This window comes from Podarcis gaigeae, assembly GCF_964106915.1.
Source record: "Podarcis gaigeae genome assembly, chromosome: 11".
Lineage (NCBI taxonomy): Eukaryota > Metazoa > Chordata > Lepidosauria > Squamata > Lacertidae > Podarcis > Podarcis gaigeae.
In genome coordinates this window covers 37,119,754-37,139,983 of record NC_139687.1, presented here as the reverse complement: position 1 = coordinate 37,139,983, position 20,230 = coordinate 37,119,754, and the positions used below count along the sequence as shown (strand labels likewise).

Genomic DNA, 20,230 nt, shown 5'->3' with positions numbered 1-20,230 from the left:
TGTATAGAATAAGTGGCTGAGAGTTTGTAGGCTGGCAGGCAGGAGCTATGATACCTGATCTTTTTACCTCATAGCGGGTGAAGAAGATGTTTAGCTCCTCTGCCAATAAATCATCAGCCGTAACCATGTTCCTCGTATTGCCTTTGTGGTTGGTTAGATGCTGCAGTCCCTGCCGCACTTGTTTCGTGTTGTTATCGGCTAGGCATTTCTCCACCTTAAGCTTACATTGTTGTTTTGCCACCTTAATGCCTTTCCTTAGCTTTGTTCTTGCCCCTCTGTATATATCTATATTCCCTGCCTTGAAGGCAGTATCCCGAGCTTTCAGGAGTGACCTTACTTCAGCAGTCATCCAGGGTTTGCAGTTCCCATAGACTCTAATGCACCTCTCCGTTGTTACATTATCGGTGCACACTTTAATATCAGAAAGTACAGCGTGTATCTGTGCAGATCTTAATGTTCAAACATGCTCCAATCAGTACTTTCAAAACAATCCTGGAGCTGACTGAAAGCGCCCTCTGGCCAGATTCTAACTGTTTTTATAACTGGCGGAAGAGGACACTGCCTTTAATATATGGCACATAGGAATCTGGTGAAATCTGCTGAAACAATGAACATGGTATCACCCATGCCTACAATTGTCCTTACACATGATTTCTTAAATTTCTTTGTAAATTATATATACGCTCGGAATGAATGGGGAGGTGGGAGGGAGGAATAGGGTATTCCTTTGAGCAAGGCAGTTTATTTGTATTTATTACTGAAATGCATAAATAAAGTCTATGCAAAAAATATAAATAAAGACATGGATGTTGACAGCGGACTAAGTAAATAAAATTCAAACTGTACAGAAATAGATGTATTTGCTTACTAAGTTAGTGAGAAAAATTTATCTTCTTATTCTGATCTACTCTGTGTAACCTTGAGCTAGTCTCTTTGTCTACTTGTTCATTCCCAACTTTAAAATGTAAACAAAATATGACTTGCATGCATTGTTGTCTCTGAAGGATTTGGGCAGTGTAAGTGGCATTGAGAATCCTGATGATAAAGATTGTAAAGCAATCTGAAGAATGTTGTTTAAGCTTTTTATTCCCCATAGAAGCTTCAGATCTGTAAAGAACATGGTTCTGTTTGTATATTTCAGGCAAATAATTATATCTGCTGTCAGTAGCTCAAAAGAGTTTAGTAACAAGAAAGCAAAATTTGATCCACTTGTTCAGCATGGGAAATTTGCCTATGCTAAGCAAAAAAGAATAGTGACCTAACACAGCAAAATTAAAGGTAAAGGTAAAGGTACCCCTGCCCGTACGGGCCAGTCTTGACAGACTCTGGGGTTGTGCGCCCATCTCACTTAAGAGGCCAGGGGCCAGCGCTGTCCGGAGACACTTCCGGGTCACGTGGCCAGCGTGACATCGCTGCTCTGGCGAGCCAGAGCTGCACACGGAAACGCCGTTTACCTTCCCGCTAGTAAGCGGTCCCTATTTATCTACTTGCACCTGGGGGTGCTTTCGAACTGCTAGGTTGGCAGGCGCTGGGACCGAGCAACGGGAGCGCACCCCGCCGCAGGGATTCGAACCGCCGACCTTTCGATCGGCAAGCCCTAGGCACTGAGGCTTTTACCCATAGCGCCACCCGCGTCCCTAACACAGCAAAATTACTATTGGCAATAGGGGGTTTGTGTGAACTATTTATTTGTGATGTGGCTGGTTTTGTTCTCCTGCTGTGAAAATGACAGATATAAGAGTTCCTTGTGAAAGGGCAAGGGGTGTGTGTTTACTATTGCCCAGTTTGTGCCTTTAGAATTGATTTAAACGAAGTAGCTCTAGTAATTAAAAAGACTATGCAAAATCTGTTCGGAGTCAGCTGAATTATGAAAACCTTCATAGTGATGTCTTCTCAGAAGACTTGTAAGACTTAGGTTTATGAGAAAAATTGCAGAATAACTGTTTCATTCTTTTAATTTTTTGGGGGGAACTATGTGTCATTTCCAGAATGGTAAGATAAAGATATATATTGGAAGTGAATGAAGTTGGAGGATTATTCAAAACCAGCATCTGCCAACTTGATGCCCTCCAGGTTGAGTGTCCACAACCCCATAGTCGCCTTTGACCGGATTTAACCATCCAGGGGTCCTTTACCTTTACCTAATAGCAGTAGCATCCCAAAATATTCATTCATCTATTCCTTTTATTTGTATGCTGCTGTTCCACAAAAAGTTGTGCTCAAAGTGGATTACAACAAAGAAATAGGAGTGCATTTCAAGCAAAAACTACAATATCATAATAACCTGGAAAACAAAAATATAACAACATACACAAACACATTTCAGTACTATAAATATAACAAGATTAGTTAAATGGCATGCAGGATCCAGTAGCAAAAATAACAAGGGGACTTCACAGTTTCACCTTAATCCTAGAAACATCCTTCCCATGATGTTGCTTGCAGTCCTTCTCCTGCAGCAGCTTCCTATAAGGCCGGAGGGCACCAGGTTGATGAATGCTGACCAATACCTTTTCATAAAAACTTAACATATGCCTCACACTCTTGCATATGAACTGAAACCTGTGATCTGCAACTTGCAGAGGTTGCTTAAGCAAAATTCCAAGGGTAATGTCATAGAAGGTTCACTTGGGAAAGGCATTTTAGGGAGAGAATTTGTTTTGCCCTGGGTCACCAGGAAGAATGCTGTATATTATGCCCGTTTATTTTCTGTGGACATAAACGGCTTGGAGAATATGGTATTAGTTTGTTTTGAGGCTGGCTAATTACTCTCTTTCCTCCTTTGGTTCCGCATTTCTGTTCTTCTTGTTTACTCTTGTTATGTGACACTTAATGCAGTCTTCAATGAAATAGCCATGGTTAGTCAGTTGTATGGAAGGAGCCTCTGGTTCATGCACTCCCCTCTTGCATACTCAGAGTAATTAATAAGTAATTATTGATTTTGGGCAAACTATAATTTGTCATTACATCTGAAGTGGTAAAACCATGTTTTGTGTTGGCCTGCAAACCAGGATAGTAAACCAGCGTTTGATCCTACTGTTGAACCCAAACACTGGCTGCAGTGGGAGACAACTACGTTCTTTCCAAAATACCATCTTTAGATAACAGTTTTATGTCTCTTACTTAGTATGGGCTTTTGTACTGTAAGGACAGTCTTAAAGCAACAGATATAATCATGATGGAATGTCAGTCCATTTTAAATGATTCTGATGAACAGTTAGCTGTAGCCCAGAAATACAGTGAACATGTGTATTTGAGTTTTCCAAAAGTGGCTTTGTTAGTCAGTAGCAGCAAACAAACAAAACCTCTTACTGTAAAAAGGACAGTGTTAAGTTGTGGGTGAACATATCAGATGACACAGCGATTCTTCAAACAGCTCTTGTTTATTCACAGGCCAGAACAGAACTGAACTGAAGGGTTCAGCCAACCTGCTTATATAGAGCTCAACTACAAGGCAACAGTAACAACTTTCTGTAACTATCCAATCACTGAACGTCACTTTCAATTCCTTATTTGCATATGTGGACCTGAGTGAAAACAATCTACAGTATCCCCCTGCTGGCCCACGGGGAGAACTTCAGTGCATAACAGACAGTACAGTATCTCCTCTCTTGCCATTACCTCATCACTACTACTTCATTTCCGCTAATGGCACATTGCATCTGCCAATTATTCCTTCTGTCTCACACTCATGAATGCAACATATATATGCATGGGTAACATCCACACATTTAAAGCACTCCTTAGCAGTCATGGCTTCCCCCAAAGATACTGGAAATTGAAGTTTGTTAAGGGTGCTGACTCCACAGCCCTGCAATTTCTAACACCCTAATAAACTACAGTTCCCAGAATTCTCCATGACTATTTAAGTCTTGCAAGAGTGCTTTAAATGTATACTATGGACATGACCTTGTTGCATTCCACTGTTGATACCATGACTTCCCCTCTGGCCCCCTTTTTCTTTCTTGTCTGTTGTGCCTTCTCTTCCTCTGTCTACTTTCAGCCTCTTAATTGAAAAGTACTGGGTCTGCAATATAGTTCTTAGTGGCTATGGCACTCTGTAGTTCTTCAGAGAACAGCTGAGGCTGTGAAAGGAACACTCACGGTGGCTGGCACACTGCTACTTCAAGCAGCGTACTTCATATGCTACTTCATGTGTATATGCCTTTAAAGCACATCCTTTCCTTCAAAAAAAATTTTGGTACTCTAGTTCCCTCCCACATAGCTACAGTTCCCAGCAACCCTTAACAAACTTCAGTGCCCTGAATTCTTTAAGGAAAATATTGTGCATTAAAGGTAGTGCTTTTTCCAGGGTGGGGTGGGGTGGGGTACGCAGGGGTACACATACCACTAAATATTTTGTGAATCTTTGTACTTTGGTCCATTTACCTTATTTATTTTCCATGATTTGAACTATAAAGTGGTGGTTTTCTTGAGTCAAAATGAGAGTAGCCCTAAACATTTTTTTAGAAAAAAAAGCACTGATTAAAGGTATATGGTGGGATTCACCTAATGAACCCCATCAGCAGACACCCTGTGCAAGGGCTTCCTCTTGTGCAGTAGGACATCCCAGTGTTCTCCCCCACCCCCACCAACATGGGCTCAAGGGTACTGTGGGAAAACTTCCAGAAAAGTGGCCAGGAGGGGAGATTGTTCTGTCTGGCAAGTCAATATGCTTGCACAGATGGAACATTTGTAATAGCATGACATTGAATTCCACCACCTCCCTTGTGTGTACACAGCCTAGGTGCTTCTGAGAGGAGCTGCCAGACTACATTCCTGTCCCTGTAGGTATCTGTAAGTTATGCATGCTGCCTTTCCTTGCCATTAGTTCTTCCTATGACTCACAAAAGCAACACTTTTAACATTTAAGAAAAGCAAAACAGTACTAGCATCACAGAGACGTTGCAATACACTAGTTGTAAGACCTTTTGTCTAGGATACAGGCATGCTTTTGCTCTATACAACTGAAATTGAAATTATTTGCACAACTGCTTTCCTTGACTATAGTCCTAAAGGTTATACAGTAATGACTCTTGATTCTGCAGCCTTTAGGATAATTTGCAGGGTATTTGTAGAGTAGTTGAGTTTTCTTGTATGTTCCTTTTGGGAGCTGCATGCTAGTGGTGGGTTGGAGCCAGAGGCAAAAAGTAGGTGCAACCACAGTCAGTAGGCTACATTCCAGCTATGCAAAAGTGTGTGTGTGCACACACACAAACACACACACACACAAACAAAATACATGCAAGCAAGAGGCATTATCATAGTTCAGTGTCACATTCCACTTAGACAGAAGCACTTGAGAAGGTTGCAGAGGACTAGTTGAATTGTGTGGCCTGGGGGGAGAAAGTATTGCCTCAGGAAAGCCCTATGGCCTGCATAGAAATGCCTAGAGGGACACATTTGACCCCTGGGCCTCACATGCATGTATCACATCCAAGAGCCCCAACTCAATACATTTTTTCCCCTTTTTTTGTTTAGTCTCATGAGTGTTACAGGCAGCTGAGGGTGGGCTGTGACAACCACGTTGAAGTCACCCAGAACACTGACTGGTCCATTAAAACTTTTGTTTATAAAGCATGAGACCTGCAACTTCATAAACAGCTTCTTTTTTTCTCTTCTTCAGACAATAGCTTCTTTTTATCAGCCATTAAGCACTCTAGTAATTCATTTCCTTATTAACAGTGCATAAAACTTGCATCCAGAAAAGCCGATGAAACACAGTGGGCTTTGTTGGGGAAAAGAAAAAAAGGTTTTTTAAAAGTGTGAATAACACAATGTTTGACATTTCTTATTTCTTGGACTGGCTAGCAAGAGGAATAAACATAATTCTCAGTTGTAATCTGAGTAAATATCCTTCGTTCTGTTAAGCATTCCTTATTTGACTCGATTTTGGTAGATTATCCTTTCCTGTCATTGCATGACACATAAACATTTGAATTAATAAGCAGTGGACTGAGAGTTTTCTATATGCACTGCTGAAGGCTCTCCTGCAAGGTGCAGTCAAACAGCAATATTTGGGTGGGACTTTCCGGCACAGTACAGATATTCATTTCATATGCCTAACACTAAAGGTAAAGGTAAAGGTACCCCTGCCCGTACGGGCCAGTCTTGACAGACTCTGGGGTTGTGCGCCCATCTCACTTAAGAGGCCAGGGGCCAGCGCTGTCCGGAGACACTTCCGGGTCACGTGGCCAGCGTGACATCGCTGCTCTGGCGAGCCAGAGCCGCACACGGAAACACCGTTTACCTTCCCGCTGGTAAGCAGTCCCTATTTATCTACTTGCACCCAGAGGTGCTTTCGAACTGCTAGGTTGGCAGGCGCTGGGACCGAGCAGCGGGAGCGCACCCCGCCGCAGGGATTCGAACCGCCGACCTTTCGATCGGCAAGTCCTAGGCGCTGAGGCTTTAACCCACAGCGCCACCTGCGTCCCATTATGCCTAACACTAAGGCCTGGTTTAATAGTGACAATGGTGCCCCTAAAGACTTACTTGTGCAAAGCCCCACACTTTAAACTGAAGAATGGCCTGTGGATGTGAACTCACTCTGTAATGCAAAAGATTTTCCAAGTCTGTATTGGTGTCATGTGGATAACTGCATACAAGACTCAACACCTGTACACGTATTTGTCTTGGAAGACAATACTTTATGTTTGGCAGTCGTTTTTACCTTATGTAGGCACATGTGGAATTCCCTGAGGTACGTTTGACAAAGAATCACTTAATTTCGGCACCGACGTGGATGTTTTGTCCTGCATTTGCAGGATATTAGTTGTCAATTCAGGTTGATGCAGGTAGTTTCTTTGCAGTTTATTGATGGCTGGTTGAATCTGCAGTTTTCTCTACTCTCTTAACTGTTATGCTGGAACTGTTGTTTTAAAATTGATCTTTTATTTCACACCACCATGGAATGGATATGATGAAAAGCAGGTTCTAAATATTTTAAATAAATAAAATGAGAAAAAAATCAAATGAGGGAAAAAAACTACTGTATTTGTGTGCACCCCATGCCATTTTTTAATGTAAGATTAAAAAAAAAATTAAGAAAAAGCTAGAACTGATAGAGAAATATATAAGAAATACATCTTTAGGATGGGGCTGAAGAAGTGTTTAATAGGACAATATTTTTATCCACCTACCCATTTTATGTGCTTCACCTTATACAGTTTGAAAGCCTCTAATAGGCAGTAGGTCTATGAAATGATTGTACTGTTGTGGTTAGGTGAGAGAAAAAGTGTGTGCGTGTAAGTCAGGCTGAGGGGAAAGCAGAGTTCTATGACAATGCAGTACACTTTTATGCATTGGAGTTGAGTTCCATGTAGAATAAAACAAGTAGAACAATAGATTTACTGTTTATTGAAGCCTTAAAGGCAGATTTGGAGGGGGGGGATCAGGAATTAAGTTTTAAAATTATTATTTTTATCTGCAGCAAAAATAGAGCTCTCATCTTAACTGCCATCATGCAAACGAAGCTAAAAGAAAAATTTAGATTGCTAAAGAAACTCAAGGCACCAAACATCTGCATATCCTGAAAGGAGTTTTCAGTGCTACTCACTAAAAAGCAGGGGGGCGGGGGCGGAGTTCAGAGTAGTACTGAGCCCTTTTGAAAAGACAAACTACAATAAATGAAACAGTTCAAACTTTTCACTAAAGCTTTTATATTAAATTTTATAAGTCTAGTGGTGCGTGTGTGCCAAAAGTGAGTACATTGTATTTTCCAAACAAACAGAATTCCATTTTTGCTCCCTATTCTCCCTCCCTCCCACCCCCAAGGGAACATATAACCTAACCTGCAAATAAGTTACTCCTCTCATTCTTATTGAAAAACAGTAGAAAAAGTACAGTAGAATAGTTAAGAAAAGATACTTGATTACATAATAAGTATTTTTTTATAGTCTACTTTGAAACAAGTGGCATTTGCTCATACATAATGTAATTGCGTAGTAAGAATAATAATAATAATTGCATAAACAATACTAGAGGAGATTTCTGGGGCCGAAGGCAGAAACAATTTGAATAGAATGAAACATCTGGAGAAGCATTTATGGCCAAAGCCATGTTGCGGGGGGGGGGGGGGGCTTTTTAAAACAAATTTACATTTTAAAAGCCTGGTGATTGGCACCATAAGGGCAGTTTGTAACCATATTGTATTTGCCATTGAACTACCCTAAAGATAGGGAATCTAAAATATGTTAATTTTATTTTAAAAGGAAGAACGATAAATACAATTCTATACATGCTAATTCAGAAGTAAGTTCCCTTCAATTCAGTGGGACTTACTCCCAGGTAAGTAAACATTGAATTGAAGCCTAAAGAAACTTCAGTTGACAATGGTAAAAGTAAAGCTGTCTATAGAATGGGACTCTTTGTGTATTATGTATATTTGTGTGTAAAAATGTATAAAATGTTCTCTTCAGTTTGCAGTTCTTGTAGATCATAACTGCAACTCAGATGCTTGAGATGAAAGTTAAGGAGTTTATAATAGGCTGAGCTACTCGGCTTTTTAGGCTTTGTTGATTATCTATACTTGAGACTTCATCTTAAAATATTTGCGTAACTGACCTTATAAACTCGTTGACACATTCTGGTTCATTCACATGATTATCATATGATAAGCAAGCTTTCCTTTCATTGATAAGCAACAAAAAACTATTGTAGCTGATCCATGATAGCTATTTCTAACAATCAGGGAACTAGGCAGAGGGCCTTCTCGGTAGTGGTGCCCACCCTTCAGATGTCAAGGAGATAAAGAACTACACAACTTTTAGAAGACATCTGAAGGCACATGTTTCGGGAGGTTTTCAATGCTTGATGTTTTTAGATATGCTGTAAGCCGCCCAGAGTGGCTGGAGAAACCACCCAGAGCCGCCCAGAGTGGCTAGGGGTATAAATAATAAAATTATTATTAATAATAATAATTAGTATCATCATCGTCATCATCAGACCATTATGTGATACTGTGAACTTTGCTTAAATTATTGTAAAACTTGTATTTCCCAAATAGTTCAATTTAAACGCTTTGTGTAATAGATGTTGATAGGGCTGCCATTCATCTGGAGTTTTCGGACATATCTGGAATACTGCAGTCGACAGCAGTGTCCGAGCAGAAATCAGCTAAATGTTTGGGAAAATTCACAAAAACTCAACAATTTTGCCAAAAAAAAAAGCACTGTTTTTAATATGGCAGCCCTATGATAATAGGTAGAGAGACAATTGTTTACATTTAAAGGAGTAGGTGTAAGCAACGGATAGAGAACAATAAAACAAATCACTCTCCCTGAAGGTTTACAGTACAAAAACCAGAGACTCAAAAAGCAGTGTAGGCTTTTTAAGAGCCCTTTTGCAAGGCTATTTGCAAAAGGGGTTTCAAACGCCCCATTCTGTGCTTTGAGGTCCCACAGCATCACCTGACATCACTAAGTTGTCCCAAGCTTTGCCATCCAGGGATGGGGAAGATAAGGATCTGGCCTGCCTGCCAGAAAAGCTTCCCCTTCCCCCGCTCTGTTTGAACAAATAATTTGTTACAGGGCTATCTGGTTTAAAAATAAAGCACCATACAGTAGACACACAGGCCGTCTGCTCATTATCCAACCCCCCACCCCCAGTTGTGATGAGATGTCTTGTATTTCTATTTAAATTATAGTAATTATTTATAAATTTGTGTTTATACATGTGCCCTCCTTTATTCTATTTTATGCTAGTTCATAAGTGGCCACAATATAGGGGGACCTGGGCAGAGAAAGATGGAGTATGCACAGTTATAACATAACATGTGAACCTGCCCAAATAGGTATATCTTCTCAGTAGCTAAATGTAGATAAACTGTTGTGTTGTTGATACTGATTTTGTATAATAGTAATTTTAATGGTTGGTATGTAGAAGCCTGGGACGCAGGTGGCGCTGTGGGTTAAAGCCTCAGCGCCTAGGACTTGCTGATCGAAAGGTCGGCGGTTCGAATCCCTGCGGCGTGGTGCGCTCCCGCTGCTCGGTCCCAGCGCCTGCCAACCTAGCAGTTCGAAAGCACCTCCGGGTGCAAGTAGATAAATAGGGACCGCTTACCAGCGGGAAGGTAAACGGTGTTTCCGTGTGCGGCTCTGGCTCGCCAGATGCAGCTTTGTCACGCTGGCCACGTGACCCGGAAGTGTCTCCGGACAGCGCTGGCCCCTGGCCTCTTGAGTGAGATGGGCGCACAACCCCAGAGTCTGTCAAGACTGGCCCGTACGGGCAGGGGTACCTTTACCTTTACCTTATGTAGAAGCCTACAGGAGCAAAAGTTTAAAAAGTAATTTCCCTACAGCTTAAAAGGTTCTAAGACATATCTAGCCATCTTGTGATGTTTTTGGTTGATGAAGCCAAATTCTCCAAGGCTAGTCATTTAAAGCCAGGATGTATTAAAACACCATTACTCATTAGGCCTTCATTCCTGCACTCCGTCAAAACACACATGTCCCATTGATTTTCTGTGTATGTGGATGTAATTATGCACAAGATCACTGCTTAAATAACCTTGCCTTTAGCTGGATAATTTATATCTATAACCCCAGTGCAGGAACTCCTGTGTTCAACGTTCAAACTATGAACAACATTTTGTCATCCACTGTTTAGCAAGAACAAATCCTTGACCTTTCTTAGCATGGACAGGAATAGAAACAGCAGAAGGAAGGTTTATCAGAAAGCCCATTCTTAAAATTAAAACAGGAAAGAAATGGAAATCCCATTAACATTGTGCTGAACAAGGAAAATTGCACATATCCTTTGTGTTGAATACTGTAATGTGTTTGTTTTGCAGAATTGGGGTTTGTGTCTGAAGTTTAAAAGCTGTTTATACTTAAGCTAAGGAAGTGTGTTTTCACTGTGTGATATATTTGATTAGCCTCCCTCTAGGGAGTTTTCTGCGGTAGTTAAATGGTGGTAATTTATCTAATAAAAGTGCTAAGTAGTATAAACTGGAGGCGGTTAAAGGTATTTTTCCATTCCTTCATTGGTTTTCATGATTTTGAACTTTTTCTTGTGGGCTACTTATTCAAGTCAGTAAAAATTTGCTTAATATTATTTTTCAAAGTACTAGCTCTTCAGATATGTTTTTCACAACAAAGTTGTAACACGTGTTACATTTAAAGAAATTTATTACCATTTATAGTATTATAGGTTTCCCCCTCCCCTATCCAAGCAAGTGTAACTAAAAGGTAAAGGGACCCCGGACCATTAGGTCCAGTCATGGACGACTCTGGGGTTGTGGCGCTCATCTCGCCTTATTGGCCGAGGGAGCCGGTGTACAGCTTCCGGGTCATGTGGCCAGCATGACTAAGCCGCTTCTGGTGAACCAGAGCAGCGCACGGAAACGACGTTTACCTTCCCGCCGGAGCAGTACCTATTTATCTTCTTGCACTTCGTGCTTTCGAATTGCTAGGTTGTCAGGAGCTGGGACCAAACAACGGCCCGTCACGGAGATTCGAACCGCCAACCTTCTGATCGGCACGCCCTAGGCTCTGTGGTTTAACCCACAGCGCCACCTGCGTCCCATAAACTAAGTGGGTGCTATTCAACTAAGTTTACTCAGAGTAGACCTACTGGAAATGAATGAACATGACTATGTTTGGGCTACTCCTTGATTTTGCTTCCTTCCCAACTGGCAAGTAGCAAGTGTGTGTGTGTGTGTGTGTGTGTGTGTATGTATGTATGAATGAATAAATAAATATATCTCCTGAAGCCAAATACCTATTTAGGTAGAATCGATACTATAAACAATAAACTAATATTTTACATGGCTTTGATTATTGCATACTGGATTATTTAACCAAGAAACAAGCCTGCTACAAAAGACTGCAGACTTAATTTGGAAATCTGCACTTGAAACGCAGACTGACAGATTGGCTATGCATCCCCTGAGATTTTGTTAATTAAACAAGTTCCCTTCTAACATTGATATTTTTTTGGGGGGGGGGGTACATTCTTAAGTACGGCCAGTAGTTGGTTAATAAAACTGTAAGTAAAGATATTGGTGTAAGTAACTGAGTTAACCATCTTAGTTCAAAAACAAAAAATGGACCTATGTATCGTTGTGGCCAGCAAACATTTAAAATATAGCATTCGTGTGTTTGCATAAGAATAGAAGAATGTTCAGTAAAAGTACATGCATGCATGTGTGAGACTGGTTTATTTTATTTTATTTATTTTATTTTATTTTATTTTATTATTTTTATTCAGCCACTTTCTACAACAGTTGGGTCCCTTTTGGTCTTTCCTGCCTCATCAACTTTCCGAGTTTCCCTTACTTTCTCAATTTCTTTTGATCCTCTGTCTCTTATCTTCAGACTTATCACTTAACTGCCCAGAGGACTCAGATCTCAGGGCACACCAGCTGCAACAATAACTTCAAAAGGCATGTTAAAGCAGCTTGTGAAAAGTACTCGTTTGTGCACAGACTTTTCTGTATGCTATTCTGTTTTTATTTTCTCTGAACAGAGCTAATACAGATTAAGGAAAGATATATAGAACTAATCCGGACCAGTTTTCCTTTATGAACTGACTTAATTCAGTTGCCTTGTAATTGATGGCTCTTTGTAACCTAGTCTTCCAGATAGTTTCAGGTGTGTTGGAATGAAGGCTGCCAAATTCAGGTTTACCCAAGATCAGATAGCTCATTGATAACCATAATGAAATGCCTGTAAAATGTCAGTTTGGGGAAGGACATAGTTGAATGAATCCACCTTTATTCAGTTCATGGTTTCTTTAAGGAGTTCTTGTATTCTGCCTTGAAAACTAATGTCTGTGAATCATTTTATGAAAATGTTGGATTGAGTTTCAGACTTCTGGTTCCCGGTGGCGCATTAAATCCTTCCTTCTATTGGCAAGGAAGAAAGGGGGATCCTTTGTTTAGCCAGACAAATTCAAAAACTGTCAACTCCAGATGTTCTTAGAGAGACTCCAGGCAGGCCTTGCTACAGAATAGAGAATGGCCCTTGGGACTCTACTGTAGATACTGAGTTTCATTTAGTATTTTAGCGTCATAGTAGCAGTTGAAAGGAAAGGTGAAAGTAAAGCATTTGAATACAGTATACTATTAATGATGAGGGGTTGCCAATTATATATAAAATTTCTATCTTAACTTTCTCCCAGGTGGTTCTGCACTATAAATATTTTTAAAAGTAAGTAGCCATATTAAAACAGCACTAGAAAACTATTTAAAGTGCACATGCACACAAAAGTACAACACCCACTCTCAGAAGATCCTAGCATAACATCAGTTACTGGCCAAAGGCCTGGTGGAACAAAAAAAAAAAAAAAAAAAAGTATTTGTCTGCCAGTGGATGGAAAGCAAAGAGAAAGCCAGCATAGCCTCTTGTGGAAGAGGAGCTTCACAATCTGAGCACAGAGAACAGCTGCCCAAAAGGTCCTCTCTTGTGTCCATGCCTGTGAAGGTGGCAGGACTGAGAGAAAATCTGTCCTCTCGGAAGATATCAGGCTCATACAGAGAGATATGGTCCTTCAGATAGTATGAACCCAGGCTATATTTAAATATATACTAGTTCTGATTGGAGGCCCCACTGTTTTGAATGTCTGTTTCCTTATTAATTGGGCATGAACAACCAACAGTCTTATTTTCAGCATAGGGGTGGTGGTATAATCTGAAACTTCTTAAACTGAGAGAATGTATATATGTATATCTCCATCTATGTTTGTCTCTCTCCCCCCCCCCCCAAAAAAGCTAGATTTTAAAGACTGATAGAATAAGCATGTTTTAGAGCAGTACTGGAATTATGTGTGATGAGTTTTGTAGAGTATATTACTTCTTTGTTGTGCATTGTTTCTTTTTAGTATACTGTTACCAAGCGACCCTCTTTCTCCAACTTCTTCCACAGAGTTCCAGAAGGTGGTACTGGCACTGTTGCTCTCCATGGAAATTACCTTGTGGGGTTCCACAAGGTTCAGTTTTGTCTCTTGTACTATTTAACATCTGCAGGAATTTTTCAGGGTGAAATCATCTGGAGTCGTTGGGTTTGATGCTTTCAGTATGGTGTTGACACCTAGCTGTTCTCCTTTTTCTCGTCCAATCTACATGTGGTAGAATCTTCCTTCACCAAGAATCTGGGACCAGTGTTAGACTAGTTCAGCACTGGTTGCTAGTGTGTTTCTAGACCGATTTCAGGACTTCTGACTCTCCAGCTCATTGTTGGCCTATAATTCCCATCAGCGCCCACCCCAGTTTGGCCAATGGTCAAAGATGACCAGTGTAGCCCAGCAATATTTGGAGGGCCACAGGTTAGTCATTACTGTCCACCACTGTCCAAAATAGGTTCCATTATCTCAAAGGAATTTTTCCTCTCATTGTGTTCCATCCCTATTCCTAGGATCAAGATCTGCTAATGAAAATCTGCGTTTTTGGGTTTCTATTCTTTTTGGACTTTAGGTTAGTACAGTCTTCCCTAACCTGATCCTTCTCCAGATGTTTCGGACTAGAACTCTTGTCAGCCCCAGACAGCATGGCGAATGTTCAAGAATGATGGGGGTTGTAGTCTTAACAATGTATGGATGGTGCCAGGTGAGGGAAACCTGGGTTAATATTTAATAGTAGTGAAACTCTTTAAGTTGAAGCCTCAACATTTTGGAATGCTGTTCTCTGGGAATGCTGTTCACTGGGAGATCTGTCTACCTGTCATCTTCTCTTGCTATTTTTCAAAGGCAGGAGAAGGCATTTTTATTCTATTGGGCCTTGGAAGCTTGGCTTTTAGATTGCCTCTCACTGTTTTCAGTTTTTCTCTTTGCACTTTATAGATTTATTTTGTTGCATTTTGAAATGGGTTGGATCCAGAGTACTCAGAGCTTGACTCATTTTTTTCCTTTTTGTCTCCAAAAGCTGCTTCAGGGGTTGGGGGCCTAGAAGAGTCCGGTAGATAATGCTTGGGGGCAGCTGGCGGGAAGGGGGAATTGGCTGCCAAAAAAGAAACCCTTTGTTCTCAGAAACCTCTGCAGATAACAAAAGGTCTGTAGAGAGCAATAGGTCCCAGGTTCAGTCTTTGGTATCTCCAGCTGTCAGGAGCCAGAGTCAGGAGTGGGTCAGCCATAAAAAAAAACCTGGTGTCAGTGAAGTTAACTCTTTATTCAAAAAATAAAGAGGCAGGCTTAGTGAACCCAGCAACTCTTCCCAGAATGTCTTGCCCCAAGGAGGCAGTTGCTAGGGCTGAAGGTCCCTTCCCACTTCTCTCTAAGATTTCCCCCATGGGTGTAGTCAGGGTTTTTGTTGGGGGGGGCACGCTATTGTTAGAGAGGGCAGAAGCTCAGATTTGTATTGATTTTTATTGATGGGGGACAGCTGTCCCCTCCCCCCCCTTGGCTATGCCCATGGCTTCTTCCCCATAACACGCACATAGTTTTTAGAGGAGGAAAACAAGAAAAAATATATATTCTAAACGAAACAGTGGATGTATGATTTTTGTGGTTCATGCTGTGGCCACAGACATGTGATCTGATGGTGAGTTTGGGGTAGCCCAATGCAAAAATCCTGAGGATCCATGTGGATCCGTGCTTTGTAACCATGTTTTAAGTGGGGAGGGAAGGAAAAGCACTCAAGGGACAAGGAACACGCATGGGGTGGGTGGAGAAGGATGCTGTTAATAATGCAGAAGAGGGGTATAAGAGGAGAAGGCTCCTCTCCGCTCCCGCTTTGCTCCTTTAAAGGCTCTGCTTCTCTCCCTCCTCCCCGGCTCACTGAAAAACTTTGCTGCTATTAAGCCAGCTTAAGGAGGAGAGAGGACAGAGAGCCTGCTTGCGAAAAACTTTGCTGCTATTTAGCGAGTGGTTCTCTCCCTCCTCCCTGGCTCACTGAAAAAAACAGCTCACTGAAAAAAACAGCTCGTGTAAGTGGCTCCTCTCCTCTCCCGCTTTGCTCCTTTAAAGCAAGCAGGCTCTCTGTCCCTCTCTCCTCCCCACTCAGCGGCTCTTCTCTCGCTTTGCTGTTTTAAAACAAGCCACGGAGGAGGGAAGGAAGGGGAACCATGGACCCTCTGCTCATGACTGCAGCAGATCCCCCCACCATCTGTAGGCATTTGCTCCATAACATGCACAGACATTTCCCCTTACTTTCTAGGAGGAAAAAAGTGAGTGTTATGGTGCAAAAAATACGGTACTTCCTTAGCAGCCTAAGGCTCTGGCGTCTTGCCTCTCTTTGTTCCACCTTCTTCATTTCTCTGCATATTTTGGGAGACCAGGGGGGAGGAGAGCTGGTCACAGCAAGAGGGGAAAATTCCCTGGCTTCTTCAACTGCCTGCCTCCACACTCAGCCCCTTGACCCTCCTTCCTGCTTCTGCACTCTGCCACAGCCTTCTCCTGCTCACCAACCCTGTTACCTCTTCAGTTTCTGACAATTTCTCTTCCTAGTCTGCCCCCTCTTCTCCCTTTGACCACTCACTGTTGTCCTAGCACCAGTCTCTTGGCTCTGAGCCTTCTTTCCTTGGGGGCTCTCGAGCTGGTGCCTTCGACCAACTCTCTGTGCCCAACCAGAAAGGAACAGGAATGGCTTCTGTCTGAAATCCAGGAGGGCTGCTGTCAATCAGGCCACCTCACTCAGTATTGTATATCCTGATTGACAGACTAGAAGCTTCTTAATTTTTTTAGTTGGATTCAACAGTCTGTATTTAATTGGCATATTCACAATTCTCCCTCTCTCCCTCTCCCTCCCCCTCTCTCTCTGTGTGTGTGTTTATAAAAAGTAATACTAATAGTATATGGGAACTGCAAAAAATAATGGCATTGTGGAGTGCTCCTGTTAATGGTGCCAGAAGCAAAAAGCCTGCTCCGCAGTGAATCTTAACAAATTTGTTGATTCTTCTGCAGAAAACTTCAGCTTCTGCAGAAAAGAGGCCTTTGTTTCAGGCAACCATATGCAAAAATCATATGGGAGGTAATGCACTCCAGCCCACTATTTTTGCTACTTTCCAAAATAAGGTCCTATATTTACATTAGATAAAGCATAATATCCAGTGTGCTGTAACAGTTAGAGAACAGATAGCCAAAATGGTGTCCTCAGATGTGTTGAACTCTAGCTTCCATCTGGGCTCTCAGCCAGCATGACCAGTTGTCAGGGATGATGGAAGTTGTAGTCCATTAACATTTGGAGTTGGTTAGCTCTGGGTTAGGCTGTTAGGCTAGGCCTGTGGAGACCTAGGTTTGATCCTTGGTTGGCTTTAAGTAAAGCACTTTTGGTTATCCTTGGTTATACTCTTTATGCTATTTAAAACCAACTGGTCATATATGGTTGTTGGGAGAATAACATAGAACATAACGAAGGGAGGGATTTAAATATGAAAAATAAATGAAGTATGCATATAAATAGTTGAACAGTTCTAACAGACTTTTTAATATCCACTTGCCTTTTCATCTGGGGTGGTCAGATGAAATCAGTGAAGAATACAGTATATAGGGCAGACTGCAGGTTTGGAATCAGTATTTGAATGTTGTTTTGCTTTGCCTACATGGAGAAGATAGCAGAGTAAGGCTCAGGCTAGTAAAATTGTTCCTTCCTAAAGTGCTGCAGGTTACTTGCAGGAAGAGTTTTTACAAGGGTGTAAATTCTAAAATGCCACCTCACACATGCCAGCAGCCTAAGAACCCTCAAATTCAATGCAGCCATTCAGTCAGGTGCTTGATAAATCCACATATTTAGTGGCCCAAGCAGGTAGCAAATATGGAAGGTTTATCCAGAGATCCTAGGTACATTCAGCTCTGAGTATTGCTAGTAGTGCAGGCCTGCTTTAAGTGAAGTGTGGGTAATTAATTCGAAAGCAACATCATTGTATGCTTTGTGCACATGAGTCTTGGTTCATGTGTGTTCCATACCTTTTTCTCCCATGGGAGGAATGAGGACTTTGACCATGTTTCATTTAACTTTCCATTGTTTAGATAAATGGATAGACCAGAGATCATGGTGTAAAACAAACTCTGGTCAGTTTCCAAACAAGCTGCTTGTTTAACTAACCGGAGTTCATTTTAAAGTACAGTATCTGAATTGTATGCATCCAGGCTTCATGGAAAGCAAAACTAAATTCTTCTAAACTTATCCTCTTGACCACATGGAAGGGAAAGAGTGGGTTTAGTGATATTTGCAGTTGTTACTTGAGAAGCAGGCCTTCTGAAGTTTGCAAGTGCTTCTAAATTATCATGCCTAACCTGACAGTGTTTGAGATAAGTTGTAAATAAGCCAATAACTACTTTTACTTCCTACAGGCAATGCACAAAGAGGAAGAATTCAGAGAATCAAAAACAGCACTTTCATTAGTTTTAGAAAGATTTTAGGGTCAGGAAAACATCCCCTTTTGAGTTTCAGCAGAAAATTCCAGGAAGCCAAGGGTAACTTCCTACATGGTGTGGGGGCCCTTCGGAATTTCCTTTTTTAAAAAAAGAGAGCTCATGTTCTCATAGGAAAAAGTCATGTTTTAACACTGCGGTGATACTTGCACTTGACTTAACATTCTGCAGTAACTCTGAGATATATAATGGTGCATTTCATTTTTAATATGGGGATGCAGAAAGCTTGAATTTGGAAAACAAAACAGTTGAATCCACATGGCCCAAATGGCAGGCCTAGATAATCCAGCTTCCATTTGATTCTATAAGAGTTGGGTAAACGCACTGAGTTCTCAGCTGGATAAGAACATAAAGCCAGTGGCCCATCTAGTCCAGCATCCTGTTCTCACAGTGCCCAACCAGATTCCTGTGCGAAACCCACAAGCAGGAACTGAGCACACAGCACTCTCCCCTCCTATGGTTTGTAGCAGCAACTGGTATTCACAGATAAGGCTGTACTTCATAAAAAAGACACAAGCTTGTGAGCCTGTAGAATTAGCCTACAACAAGCTATGAGTACCTAGTAAAATTACAGCTACCTAGTAAATCTTGCTTTTGAAGACAAACTTGCCAAGATAATACAAAATGCAAAACAGGCTGTTTTTCTCCTCCTTTGTCATGTATATACATTCATATTGTGTGCATATGTAATGACTATTCTTTTATAAACTATCAGTCTTTCTGGAACAATAGAATAGAAGAATAGGAGAAGAATAAAACTGAGGAAAATAGCATGTCCTCATCTGGAGTACTTCATGTAGCCTGTTAGTCATTTATACAGCATCGTCTTAACTAGATAAAATGGCCAAACAAATCCATTTCAGAGAATAAGATTTAGCTTGGCAGAGTGCTCTGCCTCAGCTATTGAATAAGGGCATTTATCTTCACCACCTTTCTAAAGCTGATGACAAAGAGCCAATGAAACTATAAAGATTCTGTTTGTTTTATTACAAGAAGAACAGACTGTAATTTTTTATGAAAATACTGAATAGACTGTAGCAACATTTAAACACTCTGCTCTAGTGTGATCCTAGAATGACAAAAAACACATTAAAAAAGCAAAGAAAAGGTTCTTTGTGGTGAACTCTAAACCACAGTTAACATTCCCACTTTCCTTGCGGTTGGATATTTCTCCATCTACAAAAATGAGTGCAATGTTAACTCCTTCAAAACAGTGGCAAAAACCATCTCCAATTTCTCTTCATGGCATTGGAGAGCAACCATTTTTTCATGTTTTGTTTTGAAAAACTGTTTGGGTGAGCAGTGGATCTCCCTGTTCAGAGGGCTATGAAAGTCAAGGGCAGTTCTCTAGAGGCAGAAATGCCAAAGGGGTAAAACAGAGTAAGCTGCTTTAGTTTGTTAAATCTAGTCATAACATCATGTAATTGAGACGAATGAAAGGCCTTCAGTTTTTCACGATAACTCAATTTTTCTTTTGTTCTTGAGATCTGAGTTGAATCTTGAAGTATAATAGTTCTTGGTCAGTTAGAGGAAAAAATAAATTAGCACACACCCAGTGTTAAGTTCCATGCATCTCAATGTCTAAACAGGCCTGGCTTTTCTTAAAATATGTACCCAATATATTTAAACATTGATTCTTTTAAAAAACACCCTGTTTTATATGCAGTTATACTGAAGCTATGATAGAAGCTGAATGTACTGTAATTTAAAACTGCCACATTGGTGTGGTTAAAGGTTAGCCATTTTTCTGTTCTCTCGTGGATATGAAGGTGTATATCTAAGGCAGTCGGCCAGTGTGAGACTTTATACAGTACCTCCAACTTTTACTTAGTGATCTAAAACCCAAGCTTCAAATATCCCAATAAAAGAACAGATGATCTTATGGAATGTTGACAGTCTAGCCAATGGTCTTGTCTAATGCAATTTT

The 20,230-nt window shown here is 41.0% G+C and overlaps 1 protein-coding gene and 1 long non-coding RNA gene across 4 annotated transcripts in view; both read left to right on the top strand.

The window, feature by feature from the left end:
- LHFPL2 (LHFPL tetraspan subfamily member 2) overlaps window positions 1-20,230 on the top strand; it is a 110,002-nt gene that overhangs the window by 23,088 nt on the left and 66,684 nt on the right. The gene's annotated exons all lie outside the window — the stretch shown is intronic.
- LOC310826699 lies at window positions 76-6,967 on the top strand. Its single transcript, XR_014555934.1, has 4 exons — window positions 76-1,266; window positions 1,647-3,325; window positions 3,601-6,074; window positions 6,453-6,967. It is a non-coding gene; the product is annotated as an uncharacterized lncRNA (long non-coding RNA).